General features: G+C 35.0%; 1 long non-coding RNA gene across 39 annotated transcripts in view; it reads right to left on the bottom strand.

Moving 5' to 3' along the window:
• Positions 1-13,081, bottom strand: part of LOC122052034 — a 38,988-nt gene that overhangs the window by 10,222 nt on the left and 15,685 nt on the right. For 30 of the 39 annotated variants that reach the window (XR_006131706.1, XR_006131731.1, XR_006131733.1 and 27 more), the window contains 7 exons: positions 11,947-12,078; positions 11,768-11,841; positions 11,595-11,695; positions 6,716-6,785; positions 6,545-6,639; positions 6,234-6,335; positions 5,363-5,421 (listed from right to left, as the gene is read on the bottom strand). This is a non-coding gene — a long non-coding RNA (uncharacterized LOC122052034). Of the gene's footprint in view, positions 1-5,347; positions 5,422-5,684; positions 5,772-6,233; positions 6,336-6,544; positions 6,640-6,715; positions 6,786-11,410; positions 11,518-11,594; positions 11,696-11,767; positions 11,842-11,946; positions 12,079-13,081 lie in introns of all 39 variants that reach the window. The other 9 variants (XR_006131704.1, XR_006131696.1, XR_006131714.1 and 6 more) reach the window with 9 other exon arrangements.

The raw sequence follows: 13,081 nt of genomic DNA, 5'->3' as shown, positions 1-13,081 counted from the left end.
TTTTCAATTAATTGTCTAAGAAGATGTATAGCTTCTATTGTCGACCTTCCAAGCATGAACCCAAATTGATTTTTTGTCACTGTGGTCTCCTTCCTTAATCTTTTTTCTATTACTTTTTCCCAAAATTTCATAGTATGACTCATTAATTTAATACTCCTATAGTTTGCACAATTTTGTAAATCTCCCTTGTTCTTATATAAGGGAATTAGAATACTTATCCTCCATTGATCAGACATTTTTTTCGTTTTCAATATCATGTTAAATAATTTTGTAAGTCATTCAATATATTGTTTCCCTAAGCACTTCCATACCTCTATCGGAATATCATCTGGTCCAATGGCTTTTCCATTGTGCATCTCATTTAAAGTTTGTTTTACTTCTGAAGTTTGAATTCTACAATAAAAATTAAAATTTCTATGCTCATTTGATCTACTTAAATTACTTAAGTTAAGTTGGTCACCTAAATCTTCATTAAAAAGTTGATGAAAATACCTCTTCCATCGCTCTTTTACTTCTCCATCGTTTATTAATACCCTATTACATTCATCTTTAATACATTTTATTTGGCTAAGATATCTTGTTTTCCTTTCTCTCACTTTAGTTATTCTATAAATGTCTCTTTCCCCTTCTTTTGTATCCAATTTTTTATATAATCGTTCAAAAGTTTCATTTTTTGCTTCACTCACTACTTTCTTAGCTTCTTTCTTGGCTATTGTGTATTGTTTTAAGTTTTCCTCATACTTACAAATATATAATTTCTTATAAGCTATTCGTTTTTCCTTCACTTTCTCTTGTACTTTCTCATTCCACCACCAAGATTCTTTACTTAGTGGTGCATGTCCCTTTGACTCACCGAGTACACTCTTAGCTACTATTTTCAACTTTGATACCATCTTATCTCATATTGTATTAGAGTCACCGTATATTTCACCTAATGCTGGTACTTCTACATTCTCCTTAAATATATTTTGTTTCCCATCCTTTAACTTCCACCACTTAATTCTAGGAATCATATATATTTTCTTTCTATTGATACTATGTTTGAGGCGGAACACTACTAACCTATGTTGGATAGTTAAGCTTTCTCTAGGGATGACTTTGCAATCTTTATAAATCTTTCTATCCTTTTTCCTTGGGAATTGATTGGAATAATAATTAAATAATAAGGTTATTTGAAAAATAATCTTATTGGAATTTTTTTTAATTTTTTGAGAATTTTTCGGAGCTCGTAAGGCGTATTTTGAGGGTGCGAATCTTTAGGCTTGGGAAAATCCTGTTTAGAATACCACTTATGTGGGAATTGATTTATCAAATAACCTAAGTATATGTATACATTAAAACATAGGTTTCTTTTTCTTTATTTCCCCGATTCATTCCTCCTTCGCCCTCTCCCTCTGGCGATGACTCCTCCCGATTTCCCCATCTCCATCCCCGATCGCCCTCTGCCCCCATCGAGCGTCGACGCCAGGACTCTTCACAGCCGCAGACGCCACCACCTCTCCCTTCTCTCTGCATCTCCTCCGACCACCACGAGTTGATGCTAGGTCACCGCCGCCTTGTTCCATCTCCTTTCTCGATCCCGCCGCCTGTGCCCTAGCCACCCTCTACCCTAGCTTGGATCCACCATCAGCGTGTCGTGCCCTAGTGCCGACACAGATCCAGCACATTCTTCTTCGAGCCGTGCCCTAGCGACGCCATTCTCCTCTGCTCGAATCACCTCCACAGTTGCAACTAGCGTCATCCAAGAGGGATCAGTGGATATGATTAAGGGTTTCAATTTGCACTGTTCGTCGGTGGCGATCTACAACTCCAACCACTTTTCCGACAAGTAAGCACACCGATCTCATGCCAACAGTAGAGCAATCGGATTTAGGGTGAATCTGGGTTAGTGTTGGAATATTCAGAAGCTATGTTGGTGTTGAGACTTTTGTGATTAATTAGCTTCCCTGTTTTTTTCTTAGCTCTGGCCCATAGCGCTGTTCCGACCATCTTTCCTACAGTAAGGGGTTTTCCGGTAGTGGGCTGATAGAAGGATACTCAAATTTGGGTAAGTTGTGGTTTGATTCATACATGAATGTAGATTTAAATTGGAACGATGTAGTTGTTAATCTGTTGTTACTTGGATAATTAGTGATTAGTGGATTTAGAATGATTTATGATAAGATTTGATTAGTGATCAATTGGTAATGAATTAAGTGATTCATGATGCTAGGTTTGGTTAAATATGAATTACTAAATCTGAATTTGGATCAGAAGATGAAACAATTGGTTGATTGAGGATTATTGGATTATCATTAATTAGGGTTAATTAATGATCGTTTCGATTAGGGTTTTTCCCTATTAGTTTAGGTCTTGAAGCTATATAATATGTGATTTGCAGGACTTTGATTCGAGATGAGAGTCTCGACGTGGGTTATATTTCGGATACGATCTCTATTTTTTAGGCGGGTACCTTTGACTTATCTCTTTTGATATGCGTAGTAATTTATAGCGAGTAGTAATGATTGTGTTTAGCTACCATTGGTATGTCACTACTTGATACTTATAGCATGCCTTTGTTTGTTATTATCTGTTATGCATTTAGACTTATATTCTTTTGTTCTTGCCATGTGTACTTATGATCATATAAGTAGTGACATACATTGCCTTACTGTGTACAGGACTAGTTACTAGACATACCTAACATGTGTACCTAGTTTCATGATACTTAGATCCTTGTTGGATTTCTTTATCTTTTTGGTATATATTATGGAGCTATTAGGATTTACATGTTGTAGTGTCATGCATCATCTTGCATGATTGCATGTTGAGCGATTGTCGGCTCCATTGTTATTGAGCACATCACCAATTACATGATCTGCACACACAACCACTCATAGATTAGTGGTACATCAAGCAGGGTGTATACAGTTTGCTCTGTCGGTCTACTCATGGGTAGCGATGACTGCAGCGTGTAGCGGGCAGGGATCCCTCCCCTTGACCATGATATAGGGAGATAAGAGCTTAGGCTCCCCCACTATGTTTGGGGTAGGAGGATAGGTGTACTCCGACAGCATCCTATCCACTCGGTCACTCAGGAGTAGTGATGACAAAGTGCACAGTTGTCATAGCCCTACCCACTCGGTCTCACCATCGCGTGTGAGATGGCTGACTGGCGTCAGGGGTAACCATGTCATATTTGCATCATATGCATGGATTGCATTTATTGCTTGTGGTTGCTGCATTTTGTATGTTGCATTTTTGGTGGTTGCATATGATTGACATGCATATAGGAGACACTTTATGTCTGGTCTGACGACCCTTATATCCAGATAGGAGGTCCTGGTTAGTACAGTTTCTTCAGCCTTTTCAGTTCACATTTCCTATTATTGTTCGGGAAACTGTACCGCAAGCATTGTGTTGTATTTGTGTTTAAGCCGTGCCGGCAAGCATTGTGTTGTTTTGGTTTATATGGACTTTCCTTTTGTTTTCCGTTATGTTCTTAGTACAGTCGTATGGGTTGTTATATATATAACTGCGTGGTTGTGGTTATTTTGTTCCAGCCGAGTGGACTGACTATATAACTGTGTGGTTATATATATATATATATATATATTCCAGCCGTGTGGGCTGATGTATTTTGTTTGTGACGTATTCATTCTTCAGATTGTTATCGGTACAGGGGAGATGCTCCCGGATTTTTCTCTGGCAAGGACTCCTCTGGGATGTGACATAATTGGCTGAGTTCATCTCACTAGCACTGTTTGATCTTTTGAAGATTTTATTCACTATTATGATATTCAAACTCAAATTATTTTGGGTTTCAAGTTGAACCAGTTTATATGTAGTATCATTTGAAGTTGTTCTATTTAATTTGAATCTCTTAAATGTTAATACATTGTTTGATCACAGCACTATATAGGAGAAGGTGATACAATAGAGAAAAATCAAAAGGTCGCAACAACAACAATCATGGGCAAGTACCCCAATGACACTAAAGTATCTCACTTTGATCCTGGTGAAATGGGAACTCATAAGAACAATAAATGGTTGAACCCAAGCCAAAAAACATTACTAACTCCCAATCATGGATGGCAACCTGAGGCTAGCTAATGATAACATCAGAATTTAATAATAAATATGGCTTGAAGACATTAATTATGATTCAAGCCAAGAGATTCAAAGGGACACCATTTTCAGCTAAGAATATTCTTAACATAGAAGGAAAAAAAAAAGAATCACACATTATTAACCTAAACCAGTGGTTAAGGTGAGTAAGCTCACTTGAAATTCAATTGCATCCAACAAGTTAGAAGCTTAAGTAAAGAGCGAAAAAGCATACACTGCAGTTGGCAAAATATAGAAACCAAATCACGAAGGTTAAGTCCATTCTCATTTGTCTGTATATTCCTAAAAGAAGAGTTCTTCAGGATACTAAGTGCTAAATTATTAGGGTAGAACTACAAGCCAGTTCATCAATCACTAATCCTCTATAGATATAATCCTTGGGCCATAAATATTAGTAGATGTGTGTATATAACATGAGAGGTTCAATACTATCAGATACAAAGTGGCATTTCATGAGTGCACTTGATCATATTGTCAATATATCAAACTGATACCAGTTTCACATGCTCACATACTCTAATTGGTTAGCTTTTCTAGTTTATCTCAATATTATGAGAGAAATAAAGTATATGGTCATCTCCATTGTTTTTGTTAAGCCGTATTTGTAAATAAATTTTATATAAGAAATCAATACATGATAATATAATCACTTAGACAACTCTTTATTAGAAAACAAAATCACTTGGGGAATTAATTAAAGGATCATGCAAGGAACATTTAAATGAAAGCCTCTAGGTGAGATGCCTAAGGCAAAAGTACTCAACCAAAATAACAAAAGAACAAATGGTATAAGAAAAATTGATGACCGAATCTAAAATAGTCAGTCTAGGTGTTGAATATTTGGATTGTATTAACTTAACTATTATAATGTTGAATCATCCACCACCTGTGATAGAAAAATACTTATATGGCAACAACAAAAAGCATTATAGAGCACCGGCATGGTATTTTTACTACTCATATTTAATTGAAAGCATAACTTTGAACAGAGAAACTCTAATAGGACTTGGCATTAAAACAAACAATTGGTCAAATAGGAAAGCAACTGCTTGTAAAACTAGAAAAGAAGGAAAGCAACAAAGTCATAAATGGAAAACAAAATAACCAGTTACTTTGCTTGTTGTTGCTGCAAAACATGAGTTTGTGATAGTTAGAAAACTAGAACCCGAGATCAAGGAGAACATTTAAAGGCAATCAAAGTTTTGATATACAGGAAAATATTTTAAAGAAGCTAACCTACTTTGTTGAAGCCTACCTGCCCAGCATTATTTCATTGAGCTCACTCATTGAAGGAGTTCTTTTCACAGCATGCTCCTGCAATATAAGTTTGTTTTAACTATCACTCACCTTGAGTAATGGAGAAGCCGATGGAAGATAGAAGCAAAGGCTTGAAGTCTTTTTTTCCATGTTTCTCAATTCAAAAAACCAACAAAAACTTGTTTCCTGTAGCTATTTTAAAACTAGCATTTTGTACCAGGGCATAGATCTTTTGTAGGATGCATGACAAGAATGAAAAGTAATCGGCAAACAGAAGATAGAAGGTTTATATCAAGGAAATATAAATGGTTGTTCCATACACAAAGGCACAGCACCACACATCGCTTTGGAAATTTTTTCACAGCAGAAGCTATTTAAGTAATGACATCAATGGCTTTTTGTTGAACCTGTCCCATAAACAAACACGTTAAAATCCCTTATCAGATAAGTGTAGAAATCAATAACTATTTTTTTATAATTTTTACTATGGCATGCCACGATATGTTTTTCTCATTCCATCTAGGTATAGTACATAAAAATAGAATAACAATCTCACATCTAGATCCTAAAGATTCTCAATTTTTTCTTCAAAAAGGCCAATAGCTACAAAAGACATATCTTGGTCAGTGTTATTCCGACCCACATTAGTGTTATAATGATTGATTTGATAACATGTTCTAAATCATGATAAGTAATGAAATCTTGTAGGTTGCACTACTTTGGAATTGATATATGGTGTTATAATACAATGAAACATGCTACACATAATGACAACACAGATTTATCACTTATGTTCCTATACGAAAGAATGCCACATAGGTAAACTAGACAACTAAACATAATAATGACAAGAAAGAGGGGTTCATTACTTTCTAGTTGTCCTTCCAAACACTATTTCTTTGAGAGATAGTTTCCACCTTTACGCATGATCACAATCTTCCTTCAATTTCCTTTAAACTCATTTTGCTAGGCTATTATCAATCAAAGAAATTAAGAACTAGATAAGTTAGAAAAGAGTATTAGCAAAAAACCCTACCCCAAAGATCTATAGAATAATTGTTCTACATTAGCTTGTTTTCCTACTTTGAATATGATTCCATGTAAAAGATAACAAGAGGTCTTTAATTCAAAAAAAAAAAAAAAAAAAAAAAAGAACTGGAGTTTTGCTAAGACAAATTACCTCAACATCTTCAATCTCAACAAAAACCTTCGATTATCTCACCCCATTTGTCGTTTTCACACACAGCTTTGTAATAGACTTTTGTTGGTAGGGAGCTAAAAAGATATCCAATCAAATTGAAATTCATTAGTTGGATATGAAAATCACATTACAAATAATATCTGCGCTCACCAATGCTTGGGCAGGTTTCTTCCCAATAAGCATTCTAGCAGCAAACCGCCTTATGAATGAGCTATCAGCCCTATAAAAGGTCAAGGAACAAACCATAGAAACCTACGTAATGACTAATGAATTATGAATTATCTATTGCAATCATTTTATTTTGTTGAAACTCCAACAAAAAGCATGACAAAAGTAGTAATGGTTGTACATGTAAACATAAATACAAAGCCAAAATGACAAAGAATTATAGCATTACTAAAAAAGCTTAATGTGTGAATAAAAAATATGTCAACTTTGGAGCTTCACCTAACTTAGTCAATAGCAAATGAGAAACAAGTTATATCATTGTATTCAATAAAAAGATAATTAACAATCCTGTCTCAACTGGAAAGAGGAACTCGATCCTTCGGTCGGAAGGGTAAAACCAATAATATTATGCTCATGACAAGAATGTCAAAAGTCTCATCCTTGTCCGACCGAGGAGATAAGTTCGATCCCTCAACACGGAAGGATAACAAGAAGGCTAATAAGATACTTGAAATTGTATTGAAACCATAAAGAAGTCTAATCCTATCCTAACTGGGAGAGGAACTCGATTGTTCGGTCAGGAGGGTAATAAGAAAACCAATATTACCATGCTCATGCCACGAATGATAGAAGTCTGATCCTATTCCAAAGAGAGAAGCACGATCCCTCGACTGGGAGGATAATAAGAAGACCAAGAAAACCTTAAAAATGTCCTAAATACCGCGAAGAGGTCTCATCCTGTCCCAACCGAGGAGAGAAACTTAATCCTTCGGTTGGAATGGTAAAAAGAAGACCAATAATACCATGCTCATGCCAAGAATGCTAGAATCCAGATCCTATTTCGACCGAGGAGAGGTCTCTGATCCTTCAGACAAAGGGGGGAGGGTAATAATAAGAATATTGAAAAATCCAAAAGAAAACCGAGAATATCCAACTACCCGTTCAATCGTGACAAAAAAGAGGGTAATACGAAGAAGGCCAAGAATACGGTGAGAATGTCCTGAATACCGTAAAGAAGTTCCATCGTGTCCTAATCTGAGAGATGAACTCAATCTATTAGTCGGGATGGTAATAAGAAGACCAATAATACCATGCTGATGTCATGAATGCCAGAAGTCCCATCCTGTTTTGACTAGGGAGAGAAGCATGATCCTTTGGCTATAAGGATAATAACAAGACGGCCAAGAATACTCTGAAAATGTCCTAAATACAACAAAGAAATCCCAATAATACCATGCTTGTGCCAAAAATGGCAGAAGTTCCATCCTATTCTAATAGGGGAGAGGAGCATTATCCCTCGGGCGAGAGGATAATAACAAGAAGGCAAAGAATACCCTGAAAATGTCCTGACTACCACAAATAAGTCTCATCCTGTCCGAGCCGGGGAGAGGAACTCGATCCATCGATCGGGAGGGTAATAAGAAGACCAATAATACAGTGCTCGTGCCATGAATGCCAAAAGTTTCATCCAGTTCTGATCGGGGAGAGAAGCTCAATCCTTTGGCCGAAGGATAATAACAAGAAGGCCAAGAATACCCGAATACCACAAAGAAGTCTCATCCTATCCTGACCGAGGAGGGTAACATGATCCTTCAGTCATGAGGGTAATAAGAAGACGAATAATACCATGCTCATGCCAAGAATGCTAGAAGTCCCATCCTATTTCGACTAAGGAGAAGAAGCTCGATTCTTGATCGGGAGGATAATAACAAGAAGGCCAAGAATACCTGAAAATGTCTTGAATACCACAAAGAAGTCCCATCCTATCCCAACCGGGGAGAGGAACTCGATACTTCGGTCGGGAGGATAATGCCATGTTCATGCCAAGAATGTCAAAAAGAACCATTGAATTCAAACCGGAGAGAAGAGCTTGATCCCACAATTGGGCACAATAATAAGAATGTCCAACCTTGATAGGGAAAATCCCTCCGAGGCAAGGGGGAGTAGCGACCCAAGACTAGGGCAAGACCTACCCGACCAAGGGAAGTAGTGACTCAAGGTCATGAAGATTGTACTAAGAATAGGGTAAATCCCACCCCGACCAATGGGAGTAGCTACCCAAGGTCGTGAGAATTGTACTAGAATAAGGGCAAGTCCCGTCCCTTCCAATTACTTGATTTGGCAACATAAAGTAGCTAAGCTTTAGGTTCAGACCATAAAACAATCTTCACCTCTAATAAGAGAATATCATATAGGAAGCTAACAATTTAAACGAAACCAATCATGAACAAAAATTATTATGATGTTGAAAGAAAAAAAATCAGTCACAAAAATAAAAGAAAAACGCAAAAGAGTTGGTCACCTTACACCAAAAATGTCTGAATTATAACCTCATCTTGTTTTCTTAACTAATTAAGAAATATAAAAAAAAAATCAATGTTAGTTCAATCTTTCTCGAAGGAAAGAAAACATTATTCTAAAGCATGACCGCAAGCAAGGTTTATAGACTTGGTATAATCAACTTATGCTATGATCATGGTAGCAAATTTAATCATTTACTAAATATTGTAGCATTTTCTTTGATGAAGCAATAGTTATAGTAAAAATAATCCATATTTTGAATTATAACATGATTATTGATGTTTTTTTTCAGAGCTAATAGTAAAACATGTTGGCAACCATAGTAACGTTACAGGTTGGAAATATAAAAGAAGAATTCAGTAGCTAGAAAAGTAATGTAGCCAAATAGAAATAGTCCTAGAAATATTTCACGTGATGAAATAATAACTAAAGGGTGAGTGCTAGATAAGATCTCGCAATACGAGCAATGAAGATCTTGCCTAAACTTTCAACAGAAAACAATGATTACATACATTTCAGTTTATATATATATATAATTCTTGTCCTTCTCAATTAGGTTTTTCTTTCAGAATCATGTCAACATAATACCAATAAACTAAAGAATAGCTCACTACCAAAAGAGAATTAATCAAATGTCAAAGTTTTAAATTAAAGGTAGAGCATGAAAAGATGAAACATCAAATCAAAAGTATATGGTCTGTTTCAAATATCCGAGGTTCTGTTGCATTTATATGGAGGTTGGATGAGGAAGAAAAGGATTTAGGACATTGTAGCACAAGCTGCACAAGAAAGAGAGCCTCTACTTTTCGACTTGATCATTATTCAAGAGGTGAATAAGCTCATTCATTTCATAGAATTGCGATCCTACGTAAAATCGATTTAGGGTCAAGATCGGATTCTAGAATCGTACGATCTTACCAAAAATTCTTAAAATTTTATCATACATGATTAATAATTAGAAAAAATACCTAAAAACTCATTTACATATAAATAGATAACTAATTTGCATATATATGCAATCATTTACCCTCAGCACCTCAGATTACATTACTATATGTACAAATTTAAATTAACTAGTAATTTAACTACCATTATCGCATAGTAATAATATTTATATTTTCATATAGAATATAAAATTTCTATTAAGACAATAATAATAATTTAAAGGCCAACAAAGCACTTAACGTATATAACAGAAGCTATTGAATCCTTTGATTCAAATATGAACGCCGGAAATAATCTTCTAAAGACTAGTTGATGCCACATAATACTAGACCACAAACTGATCATTTTGGAAAAAAGATATGACAAAATATTATTGATAAAAAACTAACTCAAAAATGATTAAACATATGTTTAAATAATTTTAAACCCTATCAAAATGAAAAAAATAATAAAAAAAGATAAAACCTTCTAGGCTTCCGAAAAGGATTTAAATTATATTTTTTGGGTTTGAAATAGGGTGGTTAAGGATAGACTTTGAAATTTATTAAAGATCTCTGAACGAATTTTGATTTGATATATTATAGACCTCGTGGTTCAATCCGAGTCAAAAGTTATGACCTCTCAAAGCTTCCACCAATCCTGCTTCGATTCTGCTCCGATCCTGTTACGATTCTACCGATTCTGTTCTGATCCTGCTATGATCCTACTGCAAAAATCGATTCTGCATGATCCTGGATGGATTTTGGATTTCCGGATCGTAGGATCGTATGATCCTACGATCCGAATCGTGATTTTGCAAACTATGAGCTCATTACAACCCATAAGTGCTTCAGCAAATTAAAACAAAAGAATTTCCACATTGTCTATCATGAGTCAATGCCACAAAGCATTAAGAACAGAACAGATTGGATGTATCTCAAGAAAGAGACAAAACATAATGCCTATATGTTGATAGGGTGAATGCCCTAAATTATAGCAAAATAGTCATTTCTAGAAGGTCAAGCCTAAGCAAAGAAGGAAGAAATTGTAGATATAATGTAAACCTAGGAATCAACTATTGTAAAATCAATTTTGCCAAATCTAGTAAATTTTGTTTTTTTTCTTGGAACCTTGCTGGGATAATATCATCCAACATATATATTTTTATGCTTGAAAATTGTAATAGCAAGATAAAAATAGCTATTTTGTGTAAGCACTATTGTATTTTGTACTTCTTTGTTCATTGATGAACATTTCCACCAAGTACACAATACAAATCCATGATTTTGTATTGCTTCTTTGTTCTCCACAAGAAACTCAAATCATAGTAGTTTCCTAGTTTAGGCTGGCACTTGGTTAGTTGGAAATAAATTAGCAGTACATAACCTATCTGTATCTAGCAGAAAAATATGGTAACCTATCTGTATCTAGCAGAAAAATATGGTCACTTACAGTACTCCAAAGTAACAAATCCACTGAGAGTCAAGGCTAGACTTAGGACTGCCGCTCTTCATGTGGGAAAATGTGCAAGCATTAGAGAAGATATAGGAAAAAAACATCTATTAAAAGCAGAATATTAAACACTTATCAATTGCATGAAAAAGATAGCATCACTTTCAAGCGATAAGGTTGTCACCTGGTTGAAAGAATAGCGCATAATAATGAAATTAAATTGTCTACAAGTGGATGGATAATATCGGAAGGATCACTTGGTAAAACAAAGAAACTGAAAGTCGCCTGTAATAAATAACTAAAATAAGGACAAAGCCAAAGGACAGGTGAAAATATAAAACCTCTTAAGCAAGCTACCTTTAGAATGCGGTTTCTAGCTTCAATCATGGTTCCACTAAAACCCGAGTTTTACACGCACACAAAGCAAGAGTCTGCAAAATATTGACACATAAATCTCCACATGAACAAGAGCAAAGACATCTTTATCATCCCCAATAATGGAAACTTCAGTCTGATGAGGAAAAAACATAAATCACCTGAGTTTGCAGCTTGAATCAACCAACTCATTCTCATCTCACCCATCAATCTCAGGACATAATCGAGCATTTGATCTCTTTATTTTAAAGGGAATGAGATGCTCATTTCAGAAGAATTGATGACAACACGACCTTTACAGGAAGTGATAGAGTTATCAACATTTTACAATGCTCAAATAAGTTTATTTGTTAACAGGAAGAAAAGGCTTCAACATGTCCACACTGAGCATATGAACCTCTCCTCCAAAGTGAAAGCAAAAAAATAAAATCACAAAAGAAAAGAAGTAATATTTGGCAGCAATGTCTTGGTAGAAGACAAAAATAGAAAAGTTTGCACAAATTAATCTAGGACAAGCCCAGATAACCTTCTTGTAGTTCTTGATCTAAGAATTAAGTGAAGCATGTATTGAAATGTTTTCAACTGAAAAACTGATGTTTGGTATATGTATTAGTTAACATAAGAAGGCAAAAATACCAAATTTTTTAGTTGGTTAGTCATACTGGAGGGGTATAACCCAACCCAAACAAACAAGGAATACATTTTAGCAAAATTCGCTCTAGTGTTGACAAATCCTAGTTTTCAAAAGACTATATAAGAACATAAAATACTAGGCTCTCTTAGCTGAGACTATTGGTTGTTTTTCAATGCACCTTCCTGTCAATGCTTCAAATATTTACAAAACAAAAAAAGAGAACTTCAAGATCTGACACCACGAAGTTCTGGCATTTACATCAATAGAATCCATTTTCTCTAAATAAAGACTAAAGAATTTCATTAGACTCATCCTCTTATGCATAGATATTTGGCGTGCTCAAGAGTGTCAAGATTCTTATTAAGACATTATACGCTAAACTACTTAATATGATTTTCAAGTTAGAGCAATGTAAATTTCAAATTTAGGCCTAGGAATGAATGATAATGATTAAGCATTCCAAACTTGAGGTTTAAAACTAAGCACAAGTTCCAATTAATATATTTGAAAGAATCAAACCATTATTTTGTTTTTTCCCTCTAGTCGTACTTATTATCCAAAATCATGTGAATACTCTTAGAAATAGAAGTCTCTAATTTATTTAAATATATTGTGTAATGGAAATTAACAACAATTTAGATGTGTTCTCTAATATTTCAGTC

This window comes from Zingiber officinale, chromosome 3A (genome assembly GCF_018446385.1).
Source record: "Zingiber officinale cultivar Zhangliang chromosome 3A, Zo_v1.1, whole genome shotgun sequence".
Classification (NCBI taxonomy): domain Eukaryota; kingdom Viridiplantae; phylum Streptophyta; class Magnoliopsida; order Zingiberales; family Zingiberaceae; genus Zingiber; species Zingiber officinale.
Note: the sequence above shows the minus strand (reverse complement) of the source record. Positions and strands in the feature narration are given on the sequence as shown.